Raw genomic sequence first — 18662 nt, forward strand, 5'->3', positions numbered from 1 at the left:
AGACTCCCCTGGACTAGACTCGCTCTACGACTTCGGGTCTTGCGATTGATTAAGCCGGGTTCGGTCTTGAGCCGAAGTCCTGCGTGGCAAGAAAAAGGGCATAAATCTTTTGCAGTGTCCCAACCCGCTGCAGTCTTGGGGTTGTCAGCACCACTCAGATTGTTTTATGCTCTTGGGCGCCTGTGACCTCTCTAGTGGAACAGAGACTAAAAGCTGAAGGAAAACTCTTCAACACACCTTTATTTGCGTGCATCTTTGGTGGCTGGCAAGGCTGAGCATGTAAAGGGTGGTAAGATGACACCAGGAGAAACTCCCAGAAACAATGCACAACAAAACTTACAGATATTCACGTAAAGTGATGGTGGAACCTATGACATGTTTTCCAGATTCCTAACGGTGTAAGGACTGAAACTGCTATGAATTTTTATTTTTATTTTAATTTTTCTTCAGGAAAGAATTGTCTGTATAGCTGGGTTGTGGATCCTGTTGTAATGATGAAGGGAGAATGTAAGAATGGGTGGATAAAATTAGGAGAGGCTGGACAAAAGGAAAGTGGATGGATTAAAAGTTCAGTACACACTGGCACACTGACCTGGCTAGAAGGAAAGCACTTCCCAAGATTAGTACATTTCTCAAATAATAATAAATAATATATCAGGGAAATTTTAAGCTCTTGGTGCCAAGGGGGAAAGGTATAAACACACACAGGCAGGAAGCTTGTGGTCTGATCTTGGCTGTGGTCCTAAGTCATTCTGTTTTCCTTGACAGATCAGGTAAACTGCATGTCTCAGTTTCTTCATCTGTGAAATATTTTATTAGATGGTTTCAAAGTTCCATGATTATGCCTGCCAAGCTCCATCTAAACCTCTAGCCAATAAGACTTGTCTTGGATGAGTCTGGTAGAACTGAAAAGGTCATTCTTCGGCAAAGACATTGACAAATCTAGCCATTTCTTATTTCTGTGGAGGCACAGGCTGCCATACTAAAATCACTTCTTCATCCTCTTCAGCTTCCCCATATTTTGGTCAGAATTTAAGAAGTTCCTGTGTCAGACTGGGTTTAATTCTTAGCATTTCTTAATACTAGCTGACTCAACAAAAAAATAAAGCTCGATGGCTCAGTTTCTTAATCTGTAAGATGGCCCTAGTTGCAGTTACTATCTTTGGGATTTTGTCAAAAATAAATGAGTTAGACATATGTAAAGTAACTGAAACATGAAATTGTTAGCTGCTATTCTTACCATTTATAAAAGATTTCCCCAGATGCATGACAGCTAGACCAGTGCTGTCCAACAGAACATTCCACAATGAGAAACATGTTTGTATCCATGTTCTCCAAAATGGTAGTCATTAGACACATGGGGCTATTGAGCGCTTACATGTGACTAGTTTAAATTGGGAATATTTATGTAATTTTTAAATTTTAATTGTCACATGGTTAGGGGCTACCACATTGGACAGTACAGCTAGACAACTCATAACCTGTCATTTATTTTGAGGGTGACATCACCAGAAGGCTTATGATTATATTTTATATTTGTCTTCACAATTTTTCCAAGAAAGACAGCAGCTTAAATACTAAGAAAGAAACTTCACGTATACTTACTATATTAACAACACTTACAAGTTACTTGTTTATTCATTTGCAATTTTACTGCCTATCTTCTCTAACTAGACTTTAACTCTTTTTAAGGCAGAGGCTTTGCCTTGTTTATCATTTCATCCCCAGCTCCTAGCACAGAGCCCAATATATAGTTGGCACTCCATCAGTTAGTATTGGTTGATTGATTGCCAAAAAGGCTCAATACGGAAGAATCCTCAAAGTCTAGTTAGTTAAATATAATTAAATTGTCACATAATTCAGTTTGGATGACTGAAGTGCCCAATGATAGACACTGCATAAAATTAATTCTTTGAAAGAAAAAGTAAGAGACAAGAAGGGGAAAAGTAGTTTAATATTGAAATTCAGCCCAAAGAGAGCAGGAGAATGGTTTGAGAAATGGTATGTAGAGAAACGGAGTGGAAAAGGGAGGGAAGAGTGCACAAGAACAAGTACAGGAAAAGTAGCAAACTGATCAGATTTTCTAAGCAAGTGACTTTCCTACAATCTATTATTGCAGGTGGAACTTGCCTTGTGTATCAACATCCTGCCTAGTTTTTTCTTCATGGAAGAGATAATGCAGTGTTGCATAGACTTCTGAGCATAGAACTGCTAACTTACTTCACTTAGACCTGGGCTCAAATGTGACTGCTTAGAGAGATCTTCTTTGACCATTTTCCTAAAATAGCACCCACCACATCACTTTCAATTGCATTTACTTGCTTTGATTTTCCATATAGCACTTATAAGAACACATACATGTCTATGTTTAAGAATACACAGCTGTATATGTATATGGTATGTGCTCCAATAGAATGTATGCTTTGCAAGGGCAGGGATTTTTTTCTTAGTACTTTCACTGGTCTATACCCAGAACCTAGAAAAGTTTCTGGCACATAATAGGTGGCCAATAAACATTTCTTCAATGTTGAATGGATGAATGAGAACCAATGGATCTTAAAACTGAGTTGAGTCCTTGATTAAAACTTCTTTTTTCCACTGAGACAAATTTTCAACTTACGAATAGGGTTTTCTAGTTGTTGAATAAAATCAGATTTGGGCAAATTTTCACTAAAAATGAATTTGAATATGACTTTTTCAGGATTGGAATACTGCAGATGTTTAAGGAGTAGATATAAAATTATCTCATTTTGAAAAATAAAAGCTTCATTTAAATCCGTGTACAAGGGTTTCCTTTTCCTTGGCTGCAGTGAGTGGAGAATTAACTCTGGGATAATAAATCCCAGTGACAGGTGCTAATGGGAATTAAGCATGCAAATCCCCTGCATATCCCTCCAGAAATCTACACCAAGAAAAGTATGCTATTTAGCATGTATGCTGCTTAGTTATAATATTATTTACTCTAAACTAGTATGAAAAAAAAATTCAGCTTAAAGTTTAAGAGATAAAAAACAATGAATTTCTGATTATATTTCAATTATAGAAATATTTTCATTTTATCTCTCATATGTTTGATTCCCTACTTTTTGTACCTTAATATGTTTTTAAAAATAAATCATATCAGAGACATTATTAATTGGCAACATAGAAGAAGGAGAATTTTCTTGACTATAAATAGGATGGTGATGAGGAAATTCACTAGAAGTTGAGGGCCTATAGACCTCAGGTAAAATTACTGATAGACATCAAGTAAGGAGAGCCAGATGGTCTACATTCGGTTGATTCAATGCCCTTTCTCTGCCTCAGCCCACAGAAGGGAATTTGGCCTGCCATAAACCTGTACACTCCGGGGCTTCATTGCTTTATATTAATTGTATTAGACAAGACCCTTCTGTTGCAAGTGATAGAAACCCAACTCAAACCAGCTTAAGCAAAACAGATAATTTTTTACTGTACATAACTCTAATGACAAAAATTAAAATATCCACATTAGTAACAGCTAACAGTTATTGATCACACACTGTGTGTCAGGCAATGTTGTAAGCTCTTTACATGTCCTATTATATATATAAGTATATATGTATATAAGTATATGCTAGTATAATATAAGTATTATTACTATCTTCTTTTCCTATGTGAGGAAACAGAGGGGTTAAGTAACTGCCCAGTCTGATTTCACGGATCATGTTCTAGATCCAAAAACTTAACTACCACCACTCATGGGACTTAGTCTCTCCTCAGCTCCCTCCAATCTCTTGGTTTTGGCTTCATTCACAAACCCATGACATCCACACTGGGATGCCTGGAAGTTCCAGTTTTATATTGCCTTTAACATTATTAGTATCAGTACAAAAGTCATTCTCATTCCCATCTAGCCAACAAAATCCCAGAATTATGTCCCTGGCCTATCTCAGGACACATATCCAAACCTGAGCCAATCACCATGGCCAAATAATTGAGATATACGGAATGGCAAGGCCTGGATCACATGGGGAGAAGGGATTCCCCAAGAGGAAAATCAATATACTGAGAAGGAAGATTAATAGATGCTAAGAAAATGGATGTAGGGCAGACAAAATAACTATCCCTGTTCTGTGCTGCAGAGAGGGAGAATGAGTTCTTCTCCAGGCTTGAGTTTTGTGCCACAGCACATCACTGGAGCAAATGAAGAGCATTAATTAAGGAGGACTGAAGAACAGGTGCTAGTCGATTACTTTTTCCATTAACTGACTGGGAAAATTGAGTACTATTCAATTCAGTTCTGTTCAATTCACAGCAATTCAATTAAGTTCAACTCAACTCAGTTCAATCCAATTCTGAAAACTTTTACTCAGCTCTTGTTATACTGAGGCTTCATTCTAGGATCCCTGGAGAAGAATAGTCATGAATAAGGGTCCTTGTGCCCCAAGGGCTTATAGTCTAATGAACAATATAGATGAATAAACAGAAGAATTTCACATGAATACCAAAATGTGGTGGACACACAAAGATACGAAAACATCTCAACTAGAGAATATTACCTAGCAGTTAAGACTTAAGCACCTGTGTATCAGTAATACTAAGCCTAACACAAAAGGTGCATTTATCTCTAACAATAAGAAATCTGGGAGTGGGCAGTCCAGGGCCACTATGGACTAAAAGCAGCTCAGTTACCTCTTTTCGTGGCTTGGTTCCATATTCCATAATGTGACATTTCATTCTAATTTCTTGATGGCTTTCCCACCTCCAGGCGTCATGGTCCACTTCCCAGGCAGGAAGAAGAAGGCCCCAGGGGATGCAGCCAGCATAGGTGCCTTCCGAATAACATTTCTGGAATTTCTCAGCCCAGGGAGTTTACATTTTCTAAGTGGCCTGTCAAACGGCCCTCCTAGATCAGTCACATGTAGTGGACAGGAAAAGGGTGCTGAGAATGCTGGACGGATCATCTATGTTGGACACAGTTCTACTGGACGGGAGGGATAAGAGGAAGAAGGCACAAAAAGAAAGACATGAAGATAGAAGGTACAGAATATTTAGAGAATTGGAAGTAGATGGGCAGTTATTCTTCTGTCTTTAGTTGTGTAAAAGGGAGGAGTGTTTTCTATCACGCTGGGAAATAAAAGGATGGAACAGAATATATTCTTCAGTTCACTAGAGAGTATTCATTGAAAATTTGGGAACTGCATAGCACTGAGAAAGCATCTTCTCCTCAAGGACTTTATCGTTGAGGTGTAGAGATATTTACAAAAAAGAAGAAATGGAGCAAAAAAGGTAGGTTGACACAAAAGACTAAGAAGGCAGAAAAGAAAGAGGGAAAGGAGGAAGTAAGAATGCAAGGAACAAAAGAAGGAAGAAATGGGAAAGGAAAAGAAGAAAGAGAATAAAAAGAAGAAATAAAGAGAAAGAAGAAAGTTCAAAGTGATTTCTGCATTTGTGTGGCAGGCTGCTGTAACTGCTATAAGAAGGAGAAAACAATAAAAGGCCCAATAAAAATTAGAAGGAAAAATAATAGTATATGTAATTTAGAATATTATCAGAGATAGATAGTATAGTTTCTTGCTGACTAGAGTTCTTCAAATACCTCATTTTATTTTAAATTTATCTGCCAAACTAGATCACAGTTTTTGTTTTCTTTTGTTTTATTTTCATGTTAAGAATTGAAGAGATAAGATACTTTATGGAACGGTGGGAAGATTGTGATCAGGAAATACAGATTTAAGTCTCCATTTATATAAATTATTTGCTCAGATATTCCTGCAACTTCTTTGCACTTTAATTTCTTTGTTATGAAAAACAGGAACAATATGAACTCATAAAGAGCCCTGAAGACGAAATGTGGTTGAAAGTACTTTCTAATGTGTCTGTACTTAGGGCATTATTATGTTAAGAATGTTCTGTGCTGTCTACAGGACTTAATTTGCATAATCATCTAAAGAATAGTATTAGTGATGTGGCTCTCCATACATGAATTATACCACCTTAGTTTAAACTTGGAGCTTTCTCAGTATCTTCTTCACTTTTACCCACATCACCTATTCCATGACTAAATCCATCCAGTGTTGCTACTGAAAGGTCCTGGAGACCTATCCCCTCAGCCACGCAATATATTGGCATGTTCCCCTGGTCTCTCGCAGTTACTTCCTTCATAGCCAGTCTGCCCTCACATTCCAATCCATGCTCTTCACACACCCCAGAATCACCTTATAATATGTAAATCCGGTCATTTTACTGTCCTAAAAGACTGTCCATTGATTCCTCATCGTCTTAGGCCTCCTTTCCCAAAGTCCCTGTCCTTAAAAAAGGAGTTCTGGAGTAAACATAGTATGCTAGATTGCATTATTCCAGATTTTTTACTCCTCTGCTAACAGATGTAACTTTTGCCCTTGAAGTCCGAACCCACCACAGTGGGATGGAGTTCTCTGCTGTATTATTGATGGTGGCTTAGTAATGAGACTGGCTTTTACCAATGAATGTGGGCAGATGCTACAGAGTGCCAGTTTCTTCCATTGCATACTTCTACTCATTTCGATGTACTCCTGCCAGTAGGCATGAGAAGAACATTCCCTTAGGTAGCCACCACTCAAAGTGGATGAGAGACCCACAAAGAGGTGTGCATCCTGGAGCCTGGTATCTGCTGTCTGGAGCCCAGAGCCTGAGTCTATCCCAGTTTAACGAAGCTGAAGCATACTCAGTAACCCAGGAGCAAGGGATTTTTAAAAAGCTTGTTGAGTTCAGCTACCAAGTTCTGGGGTGATACTTTATGCAGCATTATCACAGCAAGAAATGCTTGATATGCATAGTGTGAGAAATTATGTCCTCAGATCAAGTTAAAGGTAAATTAGATGGTAATCTCCCCCATGGTGCTAATAAGCTAGTAGAAAATAAGACAGAGTAGAGAACTAAAGAGGGTGACTCTGAGAAGTGAAGTGCAGTGGGCAGAGGTACGGAAACATGGCTTTGGGAGGTGAGAGGGACGAGCACTTACTTCAAAATGAAATTAATTTAATAATAGAGTCTTAAATGAGAGCACATTAGGCCTGGGCCTTGAAAGATAAATAGAATTTATGTTTGTGGCATTTCAGGCAGAAGAAACAAGTGAGGCAAAGGAGGAAAAAAGAGCATAGATGTCAAATACTAAGTGGCTTTGCTTGAAGTCCAGAAAGCATTATGTGTAATACAATTACTAATTATAATTTTAAAAATTCTTACAGTTAATATTTTTGAACACTCATTAGTCTGACATCATATATATATATATATATTCATTTGATACACACAGTACTCTATTTGAAGTAGGTATTACTAATATCCTTATTTTAAGCATGAGTATGGAAGTCAAGACTTAGTGGAATTAAACAACCAGCCCAGCTAAATTAGTGTCACATTGAGATTTGAAATTAAGTTTATCTAGATGCAGGCAAATACACTAAGGTAAATTTGGACAGGAACGTAGGACTAATTTTTGAAAGGCTTTTTGTAGTTTGCTAAGTGGTCTATCCTGTGTTATTCATATTCTAGAAAGCTACCAAAGGGCTTTGGGCAATGAAATGCTATTCTGACCATCCTTGCTTGTATCAATGTGCAGAATGAATTAAAGTGGGAAGAAAAGTCATGGAGTATTTTCTCATTATTAAGATGAAAAGCAGTGAGAGCTGGAACACAAGTAGCAGACAGAAAACAAGTGAAGAGGGTATTTAGTTGGGATGGTGGGTTACTAATTCCAGAACACAAGATGAAAAATTTATATCATTAAATATTCATGACCTAGTTAAGAACGAACTATGTAATCCTGAAAAGCTACTTGCAACAGTAAACTATCCTCAACTTAATTAAAAGCCTTAAAGAATTAGAAATAAGATTTAAAGGGTGAGAGGGACACATTAATTTCTTAGGACTACTTGTGTTCATCAGGGCTAGAAATGGTTAGTTCAAGCAATATTGTAATGATTCACTAGCATGTTGGTTATATAATGAGATTTTTTTTTAATAGTCCCTAATACTGTGCCTGGTACAGAAAAGATAATCAACAGACATTTAAAGAATAAATGAATAATAAGAAAATTTTATAATATATAACCTAAACCATTTATTATATATGAAACATATTTTACTTTCAATTTTTTCCTGAATTTATTTATGAGTTCATTGTTAGAAATGTGTTGTGCTTTATTTTACAGAAACATAAATTATGGTCTAGAATTCATCCCACAAGATCATGTTAATCACACATAATTATATGGAAAACAATGATATTACAGAATATGTAATTCTATCAAAAAGTCAAAAATATAATTTATAATTAAATCAGATATGCAGCAGAACATCTGATCTTTGTTCTTATGGTATAAATAAAGAAGAACAATGAAATATTATTGAGATTCCTAAGTTCATGATATTTCCAGCAACTCTCAACAATGAAGCCATTATTTCTACTTCATGTTTAATTTCAATTGGAAATAGAATTTTATTTTCTTTCTAAATAAAGAATTTTATTTTCTGTAGATGTTGCACTAGTATATGGTTGTTTTTTGTTTATTTTTTGGTTAACAGATTAAATTACAAGGAAAAAAGAAAGTAAAATTGAGGAACACAAATGAAAAATTCAAGGAAAGAAAGAAGGAGTTAAATAATTCAAGTGAGAATTTTCTAGAGGTATTTTAAACAGAACTGTGTGAAAGAGAAGTTAAAAAGAATGAGATAAATGGCTCACATGATTACCTACATGGTCCACCAGATGGCCCCACTGGCCAAGAACAGCCTGGTATTGTAGAGTAGGTGTCAGTGGGCAACCTAGCATTAAGAGTTATGAGAGTATTAAGCATTAAGATCTATGAGAGTATTACAAATGAGGCACTCTTAAGAATAAAGGCTTTAAGATTATTTGCTTGCTTATTTACATGTGTTGCTTCTCTACACTTTGAGATTCTCAAGAATTTTCCCCTACCTTAGTAATACTTGAATAAGCAACATCACCTACCCAATATCTAACTGTTAGAAGACCCTAAGAGTGATTACATAATTAAAAATAAGTCTAAAAATGAGTAAATGATATAATAATTTATGTGCATTTTCACTTAATCAATGTTATTTTTTGTTGTTGTTTGCTATTTTATTTCTTTTTAGGACTGTAAAGATCTTTTGATGATTATTATTCTCCAAGTTAAATTTCACCTTACATTTTTGACACTAGTGAGATCAAAGGGAACCTCATTCTTCATAGAATTTTTTTTTTTCCTGTGGACACGTTGCTTTTTAAATATACAAGGAAATCACTTACAGGCAATATTTTACTTTTCATTTTATTGACCACTCCAACCAAAGGCTATAAATTGTGCTGGTTAGAGATTAGGAGGAGTCTATTGGTCCATTTTGTGATTGTGGGAGACAGGGCCAAATAGCTTGAAGAAAATCTATTTGAATGTATGATAAGGCTAAAATTTGTCAAGAAAATTGAAGATAAGTTATTTGAGGATAGGTGTCAGCATCTGGAGACTGATGTTGGAACCATACCTCTGCCTCTATTCCCTTGCCATGGCCAACTTTCATTCTCCCAACAATCAAGACTTCTGTCTGGTCACAGGCTAATATCTGGCACATTGACACCTTCAAGTCTCTGCAATTTTTCACGACCTTTACTCTGCCTCAAATTTCCTTCCTCACAAATAGATTAACCATTCTTCAAAGTCTAGTTCAAATGCTAACCCAGGTATGAAGCTTCCCCTGCCTGCTACAGCTGGAAGTGCTGTACAGCCCTTCTCTGATGTCCACATGCAATTGCACCACCTTCTACCACTATCTCTGTAAACGTATAGTTCCCTTATACTAGTTTATATGGCCTGTATGATTTGAGTTTCGGTCTCAGACACCTTGGACTCTTTTAAGAACAGCTACCTTGTTGGTTGGCATATGGTAAATGGGTAATAGTTTTTTAATGTGTTGATAGGCTCTTCTCTTTTGCCTTTTCCTACCTGTCCTTGACCAGGCACTCATCGACCTGGGAAGAGGGGAAAGGTGTAGGAAATGAGTATACTTGCAGTTAGTGCAGAAATGCATATGGGAAATAATTCATATTTAGTTTCTGAACGCCAACATAAAATTTCTATGTCTGTAGCCAAACAACAGGTTTTTACTTCAGCTTCTACAGCATAGAGAAGACACTGCTTCTAAATAAGACCAAGACTACTGAACTTGCTGATTCAGAGGCTATAATATTGGGAAGTAAAAAACCCAGAAGTCCAAATTTCACCATGTCTACCTCCAGGTATTATGGCAGAAATAGAAAGAGAAAGGAAGAGCCAGCACATCAGGTCATTTTCCTACCACTCTCCATGAGGTCTACAGATGAGGAAGGGGAGTGTGGAAACCCTGAGGATTAAGAGGAGGAAACAGCAAGACCACCTTACATCAACATGATGCACCTCAGTAGATAAATGTTACAAAACAGAAACTACTTTGTATTTTGAAGACAATTTCGTGTCAGAGAGGCATCTAGAATACCCTTAATGAGAAAAGACACACAGGGTAGCACTGATTTGAAAACCATGGTAACTTCCACAGTACTCACTCTGGGAGGCCAGGGCCATGAGCGGGAATCATTGCGTTCTGCAGGGCTAGCAAGACATCTGAGGATGAGCCACAGAGCACCAAGGCACCTTGATAGTCACCAGGTGTTTCAGAACACAGGCTCTGCAGTGAAAGTGCCTGGGCTCTAAACCCTGCTCTGCCCCTTACTAACTTTGTGACCTTGGAAAAAATCCATTGTTTTTCATCAGTACTCTTGTCTGTAAACTGGGATACTAACAGTATCTCCTCTATAGTGCTGTTGTAAGAATTGAACACATTAATTCACATAAAGACTACTAACCATGCGTGGGATTGAATAAACTTTAATAAATGTTAACTGTTTTAAAATATTATTATCATATTTCAGTAAATAAGTATCAATCTGTCAAAGAGGTTTCACAAATCTTTTAGTCATTTCACTGATACAAAAACTTGCAACATCAAATATATTTGTAACATTTTGAATATTCTAATTCCATAAAAACTTTAATGTGCTACCTCCATTCACATGAATATTTTTACTTTCAAAAATGAAAATTATAATTTAGGAATATTTGGTTTAAAAAACTCAACATATTCCATATTCCAAACATTTGGCAAAGCCATGCTAGAATAAAATGACTCAATTATGTGATTACAACATAAAAATGTGAGCAGCGTATGTGTTTATGTTGGTACCTTATGTTCACAAAGTCAAGATAACGCTTGCAGCAAAGGAGGCCTCAAAGGTCAGTTCCGTGGAGAATAGAACAATATCTACCGATCCTCACAATGTTTTTTAAACGGAAAAAAAAAATGCACTCCAGGGAATGTGATACAGTTGTCACAGGAATTTAAGCTATGGGAAACGTGCATATAATAAAAAATGACTTTTAGCACTGCATATGATATAAAGTTGATGTTACCCACCATGCTTTTCTAATAGTAGTTGTTTGAGCTGAGTCTGTCGCCCTCTTTAATTCTAAAAATGCCCTCATTTATGAAAATCTCACAGAATGGAGCCTGAATTAAGGGAACACTCCTAGAATGAAGCTTACTGACCTATATGAGTATTTAAAGTAGCAATTTTCATTTCATTACTACAAGGGGCTCACCAACTGAATATATCACTCAGAAAATATAGACAGATCCATTTTTTAACATGTCAGCATTCAACTGAAAGATTATGTCATTGATGTATGTATCAGCCCTCTTCCCCCCCAAACATGTTAGAGGCTCATGTGCAGAAACCTGCCCTTTTGGAGATAAAAATGCCTATTTGTAAGTGAACAGATGGTGTTGCTCAAGTTCAGAGACACATCTTAGGCAGAATCTCAGGGGGAGGAGGGACTGCGGGAGAAGGAGGGCTGATGTAGTTTGAAAAGGCTTCCTGGGTGATTCTGATAGCCTCCCACCTCGCCCCCACTGTGCAGCACTGATTTAAAGCTTAAAGACATAAATGTCATGTAGACACTGATTAGAGTTGCAGAGTGAAAAATGAACTCTTTTGCTGGTAGAAACTTGTCTGATTGCATTTCTTTGCATTTTACGTCCTAATTTTCAAAGCCTGTACCTCCCAACAATATCTTAAAATTGACTCCTTTTAAAAACGTCTGATTAGTTCAGATACTATCTTATTTCCATTTGTATGATGGTTTTAAATGGCAGGTCATTCAAAGATAATTTTTATTTTGGGTAGGTTTCCATATGTGTAGGTCACAATAAAAATGGATCACACATTTATGGCATTAAAATGTGAACAGCCACATCCACAAGTATTACTGGTGAAGCCACAGAAGTAAGATTTTAGACTCAGAATGATTAAAACAATTCCCTTTTTGGTAAGATTACCAAAATTGCCTTTGAAAAATACTTTAAAGCAATCGTGAAGAACGGTATATGTTTTGTATATAAAAATTTGCCCAGTAATTCTTATGCATGTTAAAATCGAAGGTCTTGTTAAACTAAAGGAAAAGAAGAAAAAGTCTCTATGCAGATGTTTGAGCACTTAAACAATTATGACCTTCGGGTGATTATAGAACCATCCCAAAGGAGTGAGGGGTGCCAGGGAGAAGTGCCAGAAAGTTACCCTGGTTTCCATCGGGGGGGTGAATAACCTTTGCTACCTACACACAGAGGGAGTTGCTCATGTTCCCCTGGAGACACCGAAGTTTCCCATTCTTGAGATGGTAGGAAAATAACTCCATTTCTTTTGTTTAGATAGTGTTGTAATTAGATGGATGTGGAATACCTCAGGAGAAGAAATTGTCAGGATTGGATGAATAGGCTACAGGAAAGACTGTGTTTGAAGTTTGATAAGGCGGTGCATGCAGGAGCCCTTCTAGCTCAGTTTTGAGTTCACCTGTTCCCTGGAGAAGACTGCTTATGTAAAGAGAAAAAAGGACTAAAGCCAATGAAAACTACGCCAGAATCTATGACAGTGCCGGGGCATAGACAATCCAGCTTATCACTGAGGGTCTGTCCTCCAGGCCACATGCCACATGCCACTTGCTAACAATGGTTTCTGTATTTTGTGTTTGTCTTGTGAAGCAACTTGCTCTGATTTTCAATGTTAGTAATTGGTGTGTGTGGAGGCGGGGGAGAGGGGTCGGTAGGAGGAGTGTGTGTGAATTACGTATAGAGGGTCCACCAACTAGCTCTTTCTCCTGGGATTCAGACCAAATACTTTTCTGTCACCAATTTCCCAGTATTTACAGGTATTGCTTCAATAGATCTCTCTCTCACACAGGCATATATGTTCACAATGTTATCCCTCTTGCAACCTAGGACTCCCAATTCCCTTCTAACATTTTTAGTATCTTGTCCTGAGTCCTTCTACCACCCATTTCCCTACTACTTTAGTCTTTCTCTTTCTATATTTCCCCTTTTTCTCTCCATCTGTCTTCTATAAAGAGCCAAAGCATGACTTATTTTTCTATCATGAATAGAATTCGACCTTAGGGAACATAATTTTATAAATAAGGAAACTGAGCTTCAGAATGTCAAACTGACTTGTCCAAATCAAGAAATTTTAATGATAGAATCAAGATCCATAACAATGGTCTTCTGTTTTCTGGTCATATTGGAAAGATTCTGGAATAGGATATATCTGATATCAGTTCCACTTTTGATATTAGCTTTTGATATGATTTTGAACCCAATAAACTTCTTTAAAAATAGGGAATGATAAAACCTGAATAAATAGAGTTGTTATCAAGCATCACCATGTGAATAGATATCAAATGACCTTAATATGACACAGGGAAATATTAAGTGCACAATAAATATGATTTTCCTACCAACTTCAAATGCTTTTTCTTTTATGTCACGTCACCCTGCAATCTCCCTTTTGGTTTACCCTTTTCTCTTCTGAAAAACTGCTCTTTATTTCTTATTATTTTACTGTGTTTTCTCTCATTCAGTGTCCACACTCAGATGTCAGAGGCTGGAGAAATCTTTTCCAAATCTGTTAGTGACGTCTTGAGTGATAGAGCCATTCCCTGTCTGCAGGCTGTCTGAAGTTCAGTAGATGGAATCATACAATGACAGGCCTTGCAGAGCATTCTTCACATCTGTTTGCTGAACTGGCCCACAGCTGCAGTGGCTCCCCTCCTGCAAGTGTTTGGAGCCTCTCAACTCTCTACAGGACTTGACATTTGCCTATAGCACCAACACAGCAGGGCTGCCTTTCTCTGGCCATTGACAGAAAACACAGAGCTTAGCAGGTATTCAGTAAACATTTATGAAATGCAAAAAGAAATAAATGAGTGAATACATACAAAGGCCTTGCTTCCTTCACTAAGTAGGGTGGAGAGGAAGAGTTTTCATGCAGGAATCAGTGTCTGACATCTGGTGATTTACTTGTGGACCCGTCTGTATAGGACTTTGACGAAACATCAGGCTCTCTTAACATCTCAGAACCAGCTGCCTCTCCAGCCCTTCCTGATTCTGTTTACCTCAGAAGAGCCAAGATACCAAGGTTTAATCAGTCCTCTATAGGACACCATCAAATTCAAGGAGAAAGGATAGGGTTTCAAGGGCAAAGGGTAGGGTGACATTTTGGGGGACATTTCTGAACACCTGCTCCTGAATCTTCCACTCCCTACTCCCAGATCTCACATATGGGTAGAGACCATTTCATTATGGAGGTTTTTTTTTTTTTTTTTTTCTCATGCTGCCAGCTATGCCCTCTCACACTTTGACCTTAGCATGGACAGCAGCCTATTTCCCTCAAAACATCTGAGACAACATGACATTTTCAAAAGTATCTTTGCTACATTACAAGAAAGCACAAACTATAGTAAGTACAAGTAGTAGGTAAATAGTCATGTTTCAGAATGGTAGGTGTCTATCCCTTCTGGATGGTGCTGCTTCACCTTTGTAAGCATCTCGTTTAACTTCATGCCCTCCTGGGTCTTTGACAGATTCGCTGGATGGCATCTTTTCTCCTAGTATGCATGCGGACACCTGGACACCTCTTTTTCATCAAGGTCAAAGGTAGAAGGCATCACCCCCATTTCTTTATAACCTCTAAACTTGTACAAACCTCCAGTCCCAAAATTATGCCTTCTATAGTCTGTGGCTAGGCTATGGAGTTTGAGGCAATATGTGATCTTATTCTCCTTTTTCAGATTATTTGTTTATCCCTTGCCCTGTAGAGTTTCCTGATTTACTTCCTAAGACACCTTTTTACTTCACGTGAGCCGAAGACAATTCAGTGTCCACTTGTTATGGAGTTTCCCTTTACTATTCATCTGCCAAGTGAGTTTACTTGTTGTCTCTGAAATAATCACTGACCCCTCCTCCTCCTTTTCCTCCTCCTCCTCCTCGAGAGAGAATCACTCCCTTCCCTGGGTGTATTATTTGTTTGCATATCTGTGCCTACTTCTTTAGTGTGAAGACATTGAGGATGGCTTTCACGGTTTCGAGCTTTGGATCCCCAGATGCTAGCACAGTCCCTGCCAGAGTGAAGTCTCTAAAAATAACACAATACTTGATTTAATCACTTAGAAATATGCCAATCTTGACATCCATCCATCTGAGACCCGCACACTTAGTAACAGAAGGATCATGTGGTCCAACTCACCCTGTTTATTTGTATAGGTCCACTTTTTCAGATCAGATCTGGATTTGATGTTAACTCTGGTCTTTCAACTCTCCTGCATCTTCCCTGTAAAAATTACAGTTCTGGTGTGGGACCCCTTCCTCACCTATGGAGATTTTCCATATGGGGTATACTAGTCAATGCTAGCTGGATTGTTGGTTCTGACTTTTGCCAGTCTTCCCATTTCTACAATCTCCTAAGATAAAGCTCAAGATATAAGACTGCTGTATTTCTCCATATAACTGAGGAATAAAATAGAAATGAGGATCTGGTGGAAGAAAAGGGACAGAAGGAAACAGGAAGAAATAGTTTGCCTCCTCTTTAAAAAGGACAGAGCAGGACAAATGGCAAAATCAGACTGAGTCAATTAAAAGGATTTTTAGATCAAAGATGTTTCAGACTTGGCAGGGACCTTTTATTTCAATACTACAACTTCTGCCACCGAGTGTCTCAGAGGTCTTCCATAATCAGCCACCTAAAGAGGGCGCCCACCTCCATCTCCTTCTTCATCACAGTTTCCTGTTTGTTTCTTTTATTACACTTGCCATCACCAGACTTCTCTGTTTTCTCCAACTAAATGAAAGTGTCATGAAGTCATGGACCTTTTTATCTTATTCCCCCGGATTACACAGTGCTTCTCACAGTGCCTGACACATAATGGGCACCTAGTAACTGCTTGAATGACTAAATGGAAAAGTGTCATTTTTTTGAGGAATCTGGAATTTTAAATTCCCAATTTACTCTCAGTCACTCTTTCTTGAATTATTAAATATTTATAATTATTAAATATTGGGACATTGAAAATGATTTGATATTATCATTCATTGCAAACAATTATTAAAGTTAAATACTAGCTTCATTTTGTAAATACTATTGAAGAAAAATCTCATCCAGAGAACATTTTAGGATGGAGTTTTGATAACATATCATACAAAATAATAGGAGAAAAAACTTTACTGCAATTGTTATGATAAAGGCCCTATTAGAGTCTGAGAACTACCCTCACAGAAATTCTGTACTCAGGCAAGAATAACCTCACTGAAATACATTGTGCAAAATACATATCAGTGGCTTAAATGCTGTATGAATGGGATGTTACAGTCCACACATTAATCGTCCATGCTTGAATGTAGGCTTAAGTAGATAATGCCCAATATTTAAAATGCCATATTCAGATATATTTATGTTCAAATTGATTAAAACAAGTGTTCTAATATTATAATTAGTATAGAGATGCAGCACATTCTAATTCAGGTAATAAAATTAGTATTTTGCTTCCTAATTTTCTGTCAAAAGACATTTTAAAAGTGAAGAGAGAAGAAAACTTATTTATTTTAAAAGAAATTAAAACCAAGATAGATGATAAATCATCTAGATATCAGCAGTGTCTATGTAAAGACAAATTAAATTCTAGGGCAGAGAAGAACGCATGTATACACATACACACATATATATAGATATAAACTCTTGTGATATATAAACTCTTCTGATAGCTAGTGAATCAGTGTAAGTGGCAGAGATGACATAAGGCTGGAAAACTGGTGTATGTTATAGAAGCATTTTCCTATTTCATTTTGGTAAGCTTATTATCAATCAATGGAAAAATCCTAGGTCCAATGAGTTGTGAGGTTTTATACAAATTAAAGTTCACCAGTAGTCAGCATGAGTCTTTAAGAAAACTTTATATTTAAGTAACACCATTTTCTTTTAGGATAGCTGTCTAGATTAGCTTAAAGGTATAGGGCCAGTTTTTTCTCATATATGTTTGGGCAAGATGATAAAATGTGACTTATTCAAAAACTAAAGGGAGCAATTATGATCAGTGTTATCATTAAAACAAAGTTAATCCAGCCAATGTTGTTGATCTCCAGGGACTACAGAACTGGATCCTTCTGGTATTGAGAGGTGAGTGTCTGTGTTTGGGGATCAGAGGGGTGAGATTCCTCTTAAAAGTACAGACTACTTCTCCAGAACGTTAGCTCTGGTTAAAATTTTCCTCTTAAAAGTACAGACTACTTCTCCACAACGTTAGTTCTGGTTAAAATCATTTGAGGCAAGGAGTCCTCAACATATTACTGTTGTGCTCAGTCCCACTGCTGTCCAGAACAATTAAAAGGAATTGGAAATTCAGCACAGTTGGGTGGAAAGTTTGGGTACCACTGAGTGGAATAAAATCCCTTTGTCCATACTCCTGCATATTCTCCAACCTGAGAGTGTTTCGGACATTGAAACTGGAACTGAAGTAATGTGGGCATGGAAGACTAGTGATAGCTATCAATACCTCTCAAGTTTGTCTTAAAATGAGTTGTTTTGCTAGTGGAACATTGGGCTAGATCAGAGGTCTTCAAACTTCCGTAAGTACCAGAAAACAAAACAAGACAACAAACAAACAAACAAACAAACAAAACAGCTTGAGTAAGCATACTTGTATCTAACCTGGATTCCCTTCCCACTTTCCCCTTCACAATTGGCCTTTCTTACTTTCACAAAAGAAAATCATACTCCTCTTCATCCCGTGTTGCAGCCATTATTGAATTGTCATAGTGCAGAAGCCCCACTCTCAGCACTAAATAAAATGACTATTACCAATTTTCATGTTTGTACTAATGAAGTAAATGAACCTAATAACAGCACCAAACCCATTTGCAAATCACACAGTTTCTAATTCTTTGCTTTCAACAAAATTGAAAAAGTGCCTAATTGATTGCCGTTTGATGACAGATCAAACAGACTAGAATTGATAGTGAACTCTATCTTATTTTAGCAATAAATTATGTTCATTTCTGGATACACAAATTAATTGGGAAATAAAACTGCATTCACCTCATTAGAAGATGCATCTTTAATAAAATTTTGCTCTTTAGGTATAATAATTATTACAAAACATGTAATATACTTATGTTGTATTAATCAAGTTTATATTACAGATAATTCTAATTATAACTCAATCCAAAAGAAAATTTTAACAGTTGAGAGCCTTGTAGTCAAAGGAAAATTAAAAATTAAATTAAATTTCAATTTACATAAATATTTTATG

Source organism: Camelus ferus, chromosome 2, assembly GCF_009834535.1.
Source record: "Camelus ferus isolate YT-003-E chromosome 2, BCGSAC_Cfer_1.0, whole genome shotgun sequence".
Taxonomy (NCBI): Eukaryota; Metazoa; Chordata; class Mammalia; order Artiodactyla; family Camelidae; genus Camelus; species Camelus ferus.